Raw genomic sequence first — 13,477 nt, 5'->3', positions numbered from 1 at the left:
GCGGTTACCAAGGATTAGGAACTGCGCTAACCACTTTATCATTTTGCCTTATTTATTTCTCACAATATCGATCTGGATTGAATTGGTATTACTATCACTCCCATTTCACAGATGAGAAAACTGAGTGAAGCCACTTCTCCAGGGCTCCGTGACTTGACAGTGAGCTCCGTGACTGGAGAAATATAATAAATACTGAACCCCCACCCTTACAGATGGGATCAAGATGGTTGGAATGTTGGCAAGCCTTTTGACTTCTGTTTTCTTTCTCTTCTGCTTCTTTTTTGGTATGATTGGAGGAAAGACAGCTACATGTCTGGACAAACCATGTATGGCTCCTAATTCAAATTTCACATTCAGTCTTCCTGGGCCCTGAGGTCAGAGGCTAAAATGAGAGTTCTTGGTCTCAGCTCTTCTAGCTATAAGCTGGTAGGATTGCTAGATTTAGCAAATAAAAAATAGGATGCCCAATTAAATTTGAATTTTAGATAAGCAACAAATACTTTTTTAGTATAAGTGCTTGTGTACATGCTAAGTAGCTTCAGTTGTGTCCGACTCTTTTCGGCCCTATGGACTATAACCTGCCAGGCTCCTCTGTCCATGTGATTCTTCAAGCAAGAATACTGGAGTGGGTTACCATCCGCTCCTCCAGGGGATCTTCCTGATGAAGGGATTGAACCGGTATCTCTTATGTCTCCTGAATTGGCAGATGGGTTCTTTACCACTAGCACTACCTGGGAATCCCCTTTAGTGTAGGTATGTCTCCAATATTGTATGAAACATACTTATACTAAAATTAGTCATCATTTGTCTGAAACACAAATTTAACTGGATGTGTTGTAATTTATCTGACACCCCTACACTTGAGATAACATTACCTCCCTGGCTGGTGGGGTGGGGGGTGGGGTGTGTCCCAGTAGTCACTAGAGGGAGGGAACCTAGTCTCATTCTGTACCTGCTTTTTGCCAAGTATCTGGCACTAAACTCTACATTCATGAAATTAATCCTCCTAATAAATCCACCCTCTTGGGTGGGTGGGTTGGTAGCTATTAACTGCTCTATTTTATAGATGTTTTTTCTAAGTAAGAGTTATCATTTACTGGCTTCTTATATATCTATAGGGCTTCCCTTGTAGCTCAGCTGGTAAAGATCTGCCTGCAATATGGGAGACCTGGGTTTGATCCCTGGGTTGGGAAGATCCCCTGGAGTATGGAAAGGCAACCCACTCCAGTATTCTGGCCTAGAGAATTCCATGGATTGTATAGTCCATGGGGTGGCAAAGAGTCGGACATGACTGAGTGACTTTCACTTATATATCAATGAGACAGATTAAAACGAATACAAATTCTTTGACATTCCTTCTATTGAGAGGTGGGGGCTTATGACTATTTCCATTGAATCCAGAGAGTGTAGTAGTATGTTACTGCTTTGACCAATGGATTATAGTTCAAAGGACACTTCCACTTCTCATCTCTTGGAACATTCATTTTGAGGCAAACCAACTATCCTGGTAAGGAGTCCAGTGACTCTACACCACTGTGTTGTGAGGAAACCCAAGACAAATGCTGAGGATCTGGAGGATGAGATACCATATGGAGAAGGTGAAGTGTATGGGAGTATAAAAAAGGCATCTTGAAAGTGGATCCCCAGCTAATTCCACATGGATCATAGGTGAACCACCCAGCTGAACCTTTCCCAAATTCTTGCCTATAATATCATGTGCAAAATGAGGCGGCTGCTTTAAACCACTGAATTCTGAAGTTGTTCATCATGCACCAATAAACAATAGGACTGAACCCAAGATCACTGAATGAGTTCTGGACATACCATTTATTAGCTCTGTGACCTGGGTCTCTATTTCCTTGCCTATAACATGGGGATACTTTCCAGTCTGTAAAAGAAGCAGTTGAGGCTCTGAAAAGCTTAGTAACTTGCTGGAGGTCACAGAGCTACCAAAAAGATCTGGAAAAGTCCTCATGTACCCAGATTCAAAGTTTGGCTAATATGTCTCCATTTCTTCCCCCTTCACACTAGCTTTGAAATCTATGCCTCAGTTTCCCCATCTGTAAAACAGGGATGCTAATAATACCTTCTTTACAAAGTGTATTAAAAAAAAAAAAAGTCAAGTGCTTAGCTTAGGGCCTGGCACATAGTAAGCAGCCAGTAAACATTCACAGTGATTATTATTTTATTATCTCCTCTGCCGAGGCTGACAGCAAACATCTATTCTGTGCCTGCCTGCTTCCTCCAGGTCTCTAACTTGTGGGAAGCCTCATCAGAGGGCATCTTTAACTGAACAATCCAGAGTGCTACCTCTTAATATTTAATGAATTCCTGAGACTCTCGGAAAGCAATGTGAGAAATATCCTGTAAAAATCTATTCATGTTAATAAAATACCACCCAACAGGTTGGCCATTACCAAGCAATTCAAATTTTCAAGCAGGTCAAATAACTCCTTGCAATGATTTGTGCGACTCCCTTCCCCACTCACCTTTCTTCATTTTGGGGGACGCGTGTATTATTTCCATAGTTAAGGTGCTGGACCTTGGGCTGTCCTCCTTCTTGATTCCAACCAGTGGTTTCAGACACTAACGAGGTGTTAGTGTTCCCTGCTCATCCATCACAGATGTGTGAACTTTGAGCTCCAAATAATAGCTGAGAAATTCAAAGTTGGCTGCCAAAAGACAGACCTTTCCAAAAGGAGCTCTCTTACCTTTTCTGGGATTTTTTTTAAAAATATGTATTTATATGGCTGTGTTCAGTCTTAGTTAGGGCATGTGGGCTTAGTTGCCCTATGGCATTGGGATCTTAGCTCTGGACCAGGGATCGAACTTGCATCTCTTGCACTAGAAGGCTGATTCTTAACCACTGGACCACCAGGAAAGTCCCTTTTCTGGACTTCTTAAGGTTGAGGGAGGCAGAGGAGGAGGAAACAAAGTACTGTTCCCTGATGAGAGGAGAGAAGAAAATTCATGTTTCTCTGGTGGTTAATACATGCCGGGACCCACAGTAGGTACCATCACATGCATCCCTTATAATATCTTCAGAATAAGACAGAATGGCTTTATGGACTCATTTGCCAAATGGAAAAATAGAGGTTCAGAGAAGTGAAGCTCCTTACCCTAAGGTCACACAGCTAAGCAAGGGTTATGTCAAAACTGGAACCTGGGTTTTTAAGACCCTGAAGCCTCCGACAGTCATTAACTACAGGCGCTTTTCATAATCATCTGGGGAGCATTTTTGACATTTGTGTTTTCAAGCTTTTTCTCTCTCTCCTCTCTTTCTTCTTCTCTATCTCCCTGACTTTCCCTCTCCTCTCTTGTTGCCTCTCACATATCATTTTTCATCACATTGCATTAACTGAAGTCCTACTATGTGCCCACATTAGCATCCAGGTAAGGTCCTTTGGGCTTCCCTGGTGGCTCAGATGGTAAAAAATCCACCTGCAATGCAGGAGACCTGGGTTCAATCCCTGGGTTGGGAAGATCCCCGGAGAAGGGAAAGGCTACCTACTCCAGTATTCTGGCCTGGAGAATTCCATGGACAGAGGAGCCTGGCAGGCTATAGTCCATGGGGTTGCAACGAGTCAGATATGACAGGGAAACTTTTACTTTCAGGGTCCTTTGGTCAAAAACTACATAAATCAATTTCAGCTAGCTAAGGAAAAATAAAAGACATTTGTTAGGATGACATGGAGGCATCTCAGGATGTCAGCATATAGCTGGACAATAAAGATCCAGGAAAGGAAGGGAAAAGGGTAGCTCTTGGGTCTTCATGGAGGCTCATGGACCTTTACCCCACCATGCCACCGCTGTCATGCCTTGCCTCTCACCAGTTACTGGTTTCCAGGAAAGACTCTTATTGGTGACTGCCCCTGGACCTGATGAGCAAGGTCATGTGATGCCTCACCTAGGGTATATCTGGAAGGAAGGCAAGATGTTTGCTCCAAGGAGAGAATCACCAAGAAGCTGGCATTCACTTCAAAAGGTGCCCACAGGCATATACTGGGCTGCTGGGATGGAAGTGAAAGTCTGCCTTCAGGGTGATGAGTATCTGGCATAAAGGCAGCCACAGGTTGGGTCTTAAGCATCCATGGTCACTCTTCATTCATTCAAGCAAGAGCATATGCAGTCCCCAAAATGCAAGCTCCTTTAAGTCCATGAATATGACTCTGACTCAAGACTGTGACTGCTGGGCCTGACTTAGAGCCTGGAGTATAGCTGGTACTTATATTAGTTAAAGCATGCTAGGTTCTTCTGGATTTTTACACATACCACTTAACGTTTGTATCTTTTCTTTTTCTTTTTCACCCACGCATCATGTGGGATCTTAGTTCTCCAACCAGGGATCAAACCCATGCCCCCTGCACTGGGAATGTGGAGTCTTAACCACCGGACCACCAGGGAAGTCCCTAACCTCTGTGTCTTAAGTTAACAATATTCATTTCTCACACATATTTCCTGTCTGTTGCAGTCGCTCAGGGGTCCATACTGTCACTCAGGGATCCAAGTTGAAGGAAGTTCACCACGTGGAGTTCCTTGGTTTCTGCAGCAGGACAAAATAAACTATATAGTATTAATTCTAGAGAAGTTTCCTTGCAGTAACATAGGTCACCTTTGTCAATATTTGTTTGGTCGCAACTAATCACATGACTCTTTCTAATTGCAAAGAGGCTGGGAAGTATAGACGACTACAGGCACACCAGTGGTAAGAGAAATATCTGTCACAGTAATCAATTAGTATTTTCTCAACACCAATAAAAGGCTAAAAATAGCTGACATTTTTGAGCCTTTACTATGCCCACACATTGTGCGGAATGCATGACTTATCAACTGTCTCCTTTAATTCTCACATACAACCCTGGGAGTTAGTGTGGTTATGGTTCCTATTTACAGATGAGCAACTGGAGACATAGAGAACTAGGTCAATTACCCAAGTTTACACAGACAGAAGTAGAGGAATGAGGCTTCAAACCCAGGCCATCAGACCCCAGAGCCTGCTCTCAATAGCAAGTTACCCATTTTAATGACTGGGCAGGCATACTGGCTATTCACAATACTGGGAGGCAGAATGTTGCAAGTATGAAAGAGGCCAGGGAAGAAAGGGTGAAGAAGAATGGGGTTGGCTTTTCCCCAAGGAGAATGGTCATGGAATGAACTGGATGTGTGGGGAGTCAAGGTCTTTGAGCTGGATTTCGGTTCTTACAGGAAGAACTCACCAAGCAGATAAATGAGAGAAGTATATCTAGTGTGAGAATGTCCACTCCACTGGGTCAAGGTTTTGCCATGTTCACTGCAGCATCCCCAGTGCCTAGACAGTGTCGGTCTAACACAGAGACAGGACTCTGGCAATACAGAATCTGAACTTAGTACACACTCATCAAACACTTGCCCTTGGTGAGCCATGAATGGAATGAAATACAGCATAAGCTCTTCCGAGTTCCAGGTTGCAACTGTCAGGGAGAGAAGGGGGAGCTCGAGCCATGGCTAAGCAGGGTGCAAGAAGCTGTCTTTCTGGAAGAGGTGTGGAGACTTCCCTGGGGGTCCGGTGGCTAAGACTCCACACTCCCAATGCAGGGGGCCTGGATTTTCTCCCTGGTCGGGGAACTAGATCCCACATGGCTCATGTTCGCATGCTGCAACTAAAGATCCCACATGCCCCTACTAAAAACATCCAGCATGCTGCGACTGGGGTCTGGTACAGCCAAACAAACAAAACAATTTTTTAAAAGCCTCTGGAAGAGGTGCAATTTACATGAACGGCAATCTCAGATTCCTGGGCGGGTGTCTTTCTGAGCTGGAAGAAAGCAAGTCAGACAGGTCCTAGGGGCATCCTGCTCTGAAGGCGCAGGGTTTGGGAAGCACCCAGATGTTTCTGATCACGACTGAGCTGGGGATCTGCCCCGTCAGTGTCCTCCTGTTTGGGAGACAAGAACAGATGAACGGAATGCGGAGGATGGACGTGAGCAAATGTCATGCTTGCAAAGCAACTGCTGGAGGGTCACTGAGATGGGAGACTGGAACTTCATCTCAGTTAAAATCCCACTGAGTTTTTCCCAGATTAGAAAAGGGGCTTTCTTTTCTTTAGAGGCTTGTTTTGCTAAAGTTTGCCTTCTCGGCTGGTGACATTCTATAATAATGGTAATAAAAAAGGGAGTGGTGGTGGCTATCTCCCATCCTCTTTTTTAATAAAGGAATTTTTATGACATCATTTTAAAATATGATCTAGTCATTGGGTCACTGGACTTTGAAAGTCTTCCCAGGAAAATTAGTTGTTCTCATGTTGGTGTCTTGATTCACAGTCCTCTTTTGGCAGGTCTCTTATGGGTAATGTAACAGATTAAAAAATGTGTTCAAAGCCCACACATGCCATCTTCTGAACCTGATTTCTCAGACTCACAAACCTTTTAGATCTGTGGTCCTTGATGATCTGCTTCCAACTGGGCCCTACCCAACCCCATGAGCTGGACACTAAACTTTTGTTTAAGCTGTTCTTTTTATTTTATGTCTGAAATCTTCCTCTCTCCATCTTTATATATGTTGCCTAGCAAAATCATTACTAATCTTTCATGTGTGCCTCAGTTACCATCTCCTCTGAGCAGGTGCATATCTAAAGCTGAAGCGACAGAACCAAGAACCTTGAAGCCAAGCTCTTTCTGTCACTCCACATCGCAGAAGAGTAAGAGAGAGAGAGAGCAAAGCAGAAATTTGGCTGTGGTTTTCTCATGATGTCACCTAACAGTATGGAACTCTATGTGCCAGGCACTGTGGACGAGGTTAGTTGGCGTGGGGTGACCAGACAGCCTGGTGACTCGGGACATCTTATACTCGATGTCCCAGGGCGATTATTTATAGTTCCACCTTTCCCTCTCAAAATTTCCCTGGTTTACAAGAAAAACTGCAGGTTCTCCTGATTTTTCAACAATAGCTTTGTGAGGCAGATGTTATTATTAGTCCCATGTTACAAAAGAAGAAACTAGGACTCAGAGAGGTGACGTGACTAGCCTAAAGTCACACGGCTAGGAAGAGCTAGAACCCAAACTGGAATCCTGACAGATTCAGCCCCTATCACGGGAGGTAGAATACTCTTCATCTCCAAGAATTAAAGACGAGACGGCGATGTGTCATCAGAAGCCTGGGAAACATTTGGACACTGTGAATGGCTCTACAGAAGTCAGGGTTGGATGTGATCCTTTCATCTATTCATTTAATATGTGGTTATTGGGCATGAGTATGTGTTAGCACGCACGTGCAGAGTAGTGAGTCTGCACACACACACACACACACACACACCCCCTCTCTGCCCCTAGCAAGTATGAATTCTGGAGGGGAAAACAGATGAGTGACCACACTCATTACCCTACCAGAGCTTTCTCCCATAGTCCCATTTAATTTTTAAAAAGAGGCCAAAGAACTTCCCTGGTGGTCTAATGGTTAGAACTTCACTTCCAATGGTGTGGGTTCAATCCCTGGTCTGGGAGCTAAGATCCCACATGCCTCATGTCCAAAAAACCAGAACATAAACAATATCACAACTAATTCAGTAAAGATTTTAAAAATGGTCCACATCAAAAATAAATCTTGAAAAATATTATGAAAAAAAAAAAACAAACAACAACAACAACAAAGGCCCAAACAGGTGTCTTTCCAGACAATTTTTTTCAGTGGCTGTGCTAATATACAGCCCAGGTTCTTCCATGGTAGGAACTGGTTGAGGGCAGTAGCAATCCTTTAAATGAGAATTATACTTTAGAGCTTAGCAGAAGCCCCATCTGGGTCACAAGAATCTTTATGTCACCTTCCTGGTAGTTTACAATTAGTTTACAATTTCCGTTTACATGTAGCTTCTTCCCTACGTTTTCTTGTGGACTTTTTTCCACTTAGGTTTTAAATATACTTGTTTAATGAATTTCCTATTTATTCTTAATATGTTGAATTCTAGGTATTTCTTTTTTAATAGCTCTGCTTTTTAAATACCTCTGAATTCTTGGCATTTTTTTTAATAGCTCTGGTATTTCTTTTTAAAAAAATACCTCTGTTTATGCTGCTACACCTTACATGATGTCCAAGGCAGACATCGCTAATCAATCAGGACCCTCCTGCCCATAGAGCCTGAAGAGGCTCCAGTGCTCATTGCTTTTCCCGCAAAGCTCCAGGCAGCCACTACAATCAATCAGGAATGGAATATACAATGAAACCCATTTATTTTTACTATCTTTGCATCTACTCAAATGCCTTAAAGGCTGAGATGTATATTTGATTCTTCTTTACTTATCCCCTGTCCCTCAAGGCAGGTCTAAGGCTGAGACTTTCCTCGTGCAGTAGGGGAATTAACTGTTCTGTGGGAGGCCAAGTCTGAGCCCATCTGTCTGCCCACAGGGCTCTACTTATTGGGCTTTGGAAAAGGGGCCAAGACTCCTGAAGCGAGGAGAAGAGAAAGAAGAAAACAGCTCCAGTTAAGTGTCCCTTTCTCCTTTTCTTCTCTCTCCTCTTGCAAAAAGAAAAGAACAATACCAGCCAGCTGAAAGCTCATTAATGCACTTGACCTTCCGAAAGAAAATTAATTCCAACTTCACACCTACCGGCTGTGTTGCTCAGCTTTGTCAAAACGTTGGCATCATTAGAGAGGAGATGACATGGCTGGAGGGCTCCGAGAGTCTGCCACCTCCCTACGCTGGGCTGAGTGAGTAGGAGCTGGCAGGAAGCACGCGGAGGCGCCGGCCCTGTCAGCTTTTCACTGTGGATTAAGCTCTCTGCTGTTGGCTCTGGAAATTGTTATCACTGTCGAGCTGCCCCAGTGATTCTTACCAGGCTCCCTGACAGCACAGGCCCACAGAGCAGCAGCCTTGAGGGCCTTCTGTTGGAGGGAAGGCAGACTGTGTGTGTGTGGGGCTGGGGGGGGGCGGGTTGTAGGAGAATGTGTGTCTGCATGTATCAGTGTCAGCGTGTATGAACATGGGTGCGTGTGTGTGCACATGAGGATATGGGCATCTGTGTGTGTGAATGTGCATGCATGTGCATGTATGTGTACAGCTACACTCAAGTGGGGACCTAGAAGAGCGTGCTCGGGTATCTGTGTCTGTGTGTGTACATCTGTTGTTGTTTAGTCGCTAAGTCATGTCCAACTCTTTTGTGATCCCACAGACTGTAGCCCGCCAGGCTTCTCTGTCCATGGAATTTCTCAGGCACAAATACTGGAGTGGGTTGCCATTACCTTCTCCTGGGGATCTTCCCGACCCAGGGATCAAACCCACATCTCTCCCATCTCCTGCACTGGCAGGCAGATTCTTTAGCAATGAGCCACCTGGGAAACTTGCATGTACATTTAGGTGGATACAAATGTCATCCTATGCATTGCGAGTACATGTGCCTTGCCAAGTGCATACATACATGTGCATAAGGGGACACATGTGCAAACATGTTCAGAATGTGTGTGCTCACGGATATGTATATGTATATGAACAAAGCAGAGAGACTGGGTGCAAGTTTAAGGGTGAAACTGTGAACATGTGTGAACATGTGATGGGGTGTATGTTTCTACGTGGACATGTGCACATTCACGTGTACAGGAGACTGTTTTCAGTGCTACAAGATCACCTACAAGTGTCAAGGCATGTCTGAGTATGAGCAAATCATAGACACCAAATCCCTCTCTCATTTTTTAATGACGCTATTTGATATTGAAAAAAGTTAAGGGAATTATGGTGACAAGTGCCAGAACTTCTTAGATTCTTAGACTCATTTTGATTTTAAACGATTATTTTGAAGTTTAGGAGAGCTGGAGAGAACATGTCTTTTCATTGTTTGGAGCCTAATCTGGCCCCAATGAACACATGGGCTGTGACACTGTACATGAAAGTGTGTACGTGTGTGTGTGTGTGTGTGTCCGCACGCATGCAAATCCATATTTGTGTGAGTATTCATATAAGAAGTAACTGTTGCCTGTGTAGGTAGTTCTCCATCATGTTCTGGTTCAAGTTTCAGCTGAATTTATGTATGAATTGGAAATATATGCACTGTTTCATCTGTATCAGGTACCATTTCAGGTGCAGGAGAGAGAGACTGAGAGAGGGAGACTGAGAGAGAGAGAGGTAAAACCCTGTTTGTGTCCTTGAGAAGTTTCCTCTTATTTTCCAATTCTAAATATTTACCAGGAGATCCTCGTGGCTCTAGATGGAGTTGGATTCTGAGGACATGTCCAGGCTCATCAAGAAGCTGTTATTGATTAGTGATGTCTGCCACAGACGTGGGATGTGAGGTTTGTAGCAAGTATGTCATTTGCCAGAGAATCAGAATATCACACCTAATATGGCTCTCTGTAATCCCGGGTTCAATGTCTTCATTTTATAGCTGGGTAAGCCACGGCAGAAAAGGAGAGGGAGTTGCTTAAGCAGCGCTTATAGTGAAGGAAGCGAGGCGCCTAGGCTGCAGAATTTAAGGAGACACTCAGGTCTGTGCAAATGCTCCCCTCACCTGCCTGACCCTGACAGTGAGTGCCTCCTTAAATGTGTGCCCTAGATGTCTCATTTGTTTCACCTTAATCCCAGCCCCGGCTCAAAGTCACATTGAAAGAATCACCACGTGCTCTATTTGGAGACAAAGTTCAGTGACTCTACTTACAAGCACTTGTCTGACTGAAAGTAATAGAAATCAACTGAAGCTTAAGAAAAATGGGAATGGAGTGTCTCAAAGAACCCAAGAGCAGAGGTTTAAGTAGGGTGAAGAAAGGTCTAGAACCGGGACCCTGGACAGAATTCAATCTCTGTTTCTTACACTAGTTTCCATTATTCTTTCTGGGCTGAGTGGCTTTCCCTGCTCCACCAGTTAGCAATTCTGTGCATGTGGGAAATTTTCTTGCTTTTTTCATCTATATAATGAGAATATTATTCATCACTTCCTTACCTCCTTACCTGATAGCACTGTAAGGTGTAATATATGTAAATCATCCAAGTGGCTGACAGACTAAGTGATATCAGTCCTCCTCACCCACCTCATCACCTCCACCATTACCACTTTGTCTCTTCCTCCTCACCATCACCACCATCATTGTCATCACGTCATCATTACTAACACAATCATCATCATCATCATCATTGCTTCGTGGAAAAGCACTCTGATTTGTCCACACTGGGCTAATTCTGATCCAGTTAATTATGGCCACGTTATATATGGAACTTCTGGGAGCCAATCCCTGTTGAGTGTTGGCAGCTGGTGGTTAAGGGTATGAACAAGGCAAATGCTCCCAAGTTCTGGGGTAGTCTCTGGTTTGGTTTTGTTAGAACAGCACAGTAGGGGGTTCTCTGCTGTTCCATTTGGATCTGTTGTTCAACCCTTCCCCTTACCTGCTGAAGATCCCAATAATGGTTCAATCTGCTCTACAATCATTCCTGCCTAGCTGCAGGTTTTGAGGTTTAAGTCCATTAATTAGTCCATAATTGATTCTAATCTAGGGGATGCCACTGAGTCTGCTGGATCCAGGGCAGGTAGGATTTTGTGATGCAGGGGTGGCAGGGGTGAAAGGACAGTAGAACCAGGGAAGGTCTGAAGCTCTGGGTATTGCTGAATCTTGATGGAGGTGGGGGAGAGGAGAAATCCCAAGTAGAATGAGGACCCAGAAAAGGAAGATGGCAACAGAATGTGGAAGGGAGTCTTGAGTACAGTGGCTCTGTCTGATAGAAAAGAAGAAGAAAAAGAAGGGGGGGGGGGTGGAAAGAAAGGGGAGGAAAAAGAAGAGGAGGAAGAGGACGAAGGAGAGGAGTGAACAAAAGCAGCAGCAGGTGTAGCTGATGAGAAAAATTAAAGCTGCTGCTGTTGATACATCAATGAAACTGATAATGATGAACATGAAGATAAGATGTTTCTGAGTGACACTCAGCCTCGGGGAAGCCAAATTCTAATTAACACAGACTTCTGGAAATGGCCTCTTTCTCCCTCATTATGCTCGGATCTGTAATGCACACCTGCCCTCTGCGCCATCCCCCAGGTCCCCCTCACCCAAGAAGAAAAGAAAGAACCCTGAGGGCTCCCCTCAACAATTTCAGAGTTCTGGTTCAAAGGAGGGTGCTCGGGCTTGGAGAGCTCTGCCCTGTGGTGGAAAGGGGGCTTTGAGGGCAGCTAGTAAATCATTTACCCAAGTGGCTGGACAGAGGAAATTGCTGATCCCATATCACCAACCCCTGGAGGCGGAGACGAGGCCCCCGTAACACAGGCTTGTCCAGGGGTGGAAAACAGGGTAGTGGCCTTGCTTCCAATGCTGATATGAATAGATTTCATTTCTTTTATCCAAAAAAGCCGTGGAGACAGTAACTAAACCAACTTCCATGTATTGAGGGATCATCATTTACTGGGTGCTGTCTTCCGCTTTTACATATCCTTTGATCTTCACATGAGCACTATGAGAGTGTTGTTTTTTTATTCAGTTGAAGCTTATGAAATTGCTGACATTCAAACATTGCTGAAGTATAAAACTGTCAATTTCATATGATTCAATCTATTATTGTTGTTGCTACTGGAGTCTCAGAGGGGTGAAATAATTTACCCAACGTTACCCAGCTCCAGTGTTAGGCTAAGCTCCTTACCCTGATTAGGAAGTTCACATGTCCTGGATACTATTACTTCCCCAGCCTCCATTCATAGCTGCTTCCCTCTCTCCGCTTCTTCAAGTCTCCATTTCCTCACTTGTAACTGAGGCTGTGACAAAGAAACGGCCATTTGCTAAGCATTTAGTAGGTTCCAGCACTGTGCTGAGTACACTACCCTTGTCACCTGATTTTCTGCTCCTAGCCCCTCTGTGATACAGGAATTGCTCAGAGCCGATGCATGCATAGGCCTGAGCTCTGTGTCTGCAGATAGTAGAAGCCCAGCTAATGTCCATATTCTTATGACCCCTCTTTCAGGAGCCACAGCATCAGAGCAGGAGGGAAGAGTACACCCTGTGACCAGGAATTAAGCCACCTTCCTCCTGGAAGCCACACCCTCCTGGCCAGGTGAACACATGCCAGGCATGCAGAGGTCCCTCCTGTGGGTTCATTCCTGGGAAGTGAGAGGTGGGAGAGGAAGGCAAGTCTTCCAGATATCTTATCATGAAACACTGACACATCTCAGTGGATGTGTCATGTAGATGACCCCTCACAGTGGGTGAGTTTGATGAGATGTTATGCCAGATCCCCTTCCTACAGCACCTGTCTAGGAATGAAAGGAGGGGTCAGAAGGAGGCAGACACTTGTCTTGCACTTTTGGGTTATTCGGAGCCCTTTGTTCTATTGTTGGTTCTTTGATCAAGCCATTCATTTGCTAACCATACAAATGAATGTTGTACCACTGTTCTAGGCATGTTCACGAGCTTCTGATCTCGCCGCTTGCAGATTTGTGTGTGTTTGGCTCCCTGAAGGCTGTAGCTTTAAACAGTCCCCCGGCAGCCACTCTGCCAGCAGCTTGGTCCAGCTCCCTGTATGCTGTGCTTTGACGCTGACGGGTGAAT

At 44.5% G+C, this 13,477-nt stretch overlaps 1 long non-coding RNA gene across 2 annotated transcripts in view; it reads right to left on the bottom strand.

Annotated features, from left to right (window-relative positions):
* LOC133228882 (uncharacterized) overlaps positions 1-13,477 on the bottom strand; it is a 40,997-nt gene that overhangs the window by 16,299 nt on the left and 11,221 nt on the right. For both annotated transcript variants that reach the window (XR_009730401.1, XR_009730400.1), the window contains exon 2: positions 4,450-4,543. This is a non-coding gene — a long non-coding RNA (uncharacterized LOC133228882). The remainder of the gene's footprint in view (positions 1-4,449; positions 4,544-13,477) is intronic.

This window comes from Bos javanicus, chromosome 17 (genome assembly GCF_032452875.1).
Source record: "Bos javanicus breed banteng chromosome 17, ARS-OSU_banteng_1.0, whole genome shotgun sequence".
In the NCBI taxonomy this organism is placed as follows: Eukaryota; Metazoa; Chordata; class Mammalia; order Artiodactyla; family Bovidae; genus Bos; species Bos javanicus.
Note: the sequence above shows the minus strand (reverse complement) of the source record. Positions and strands in the feature narration are given on the sequence as shown.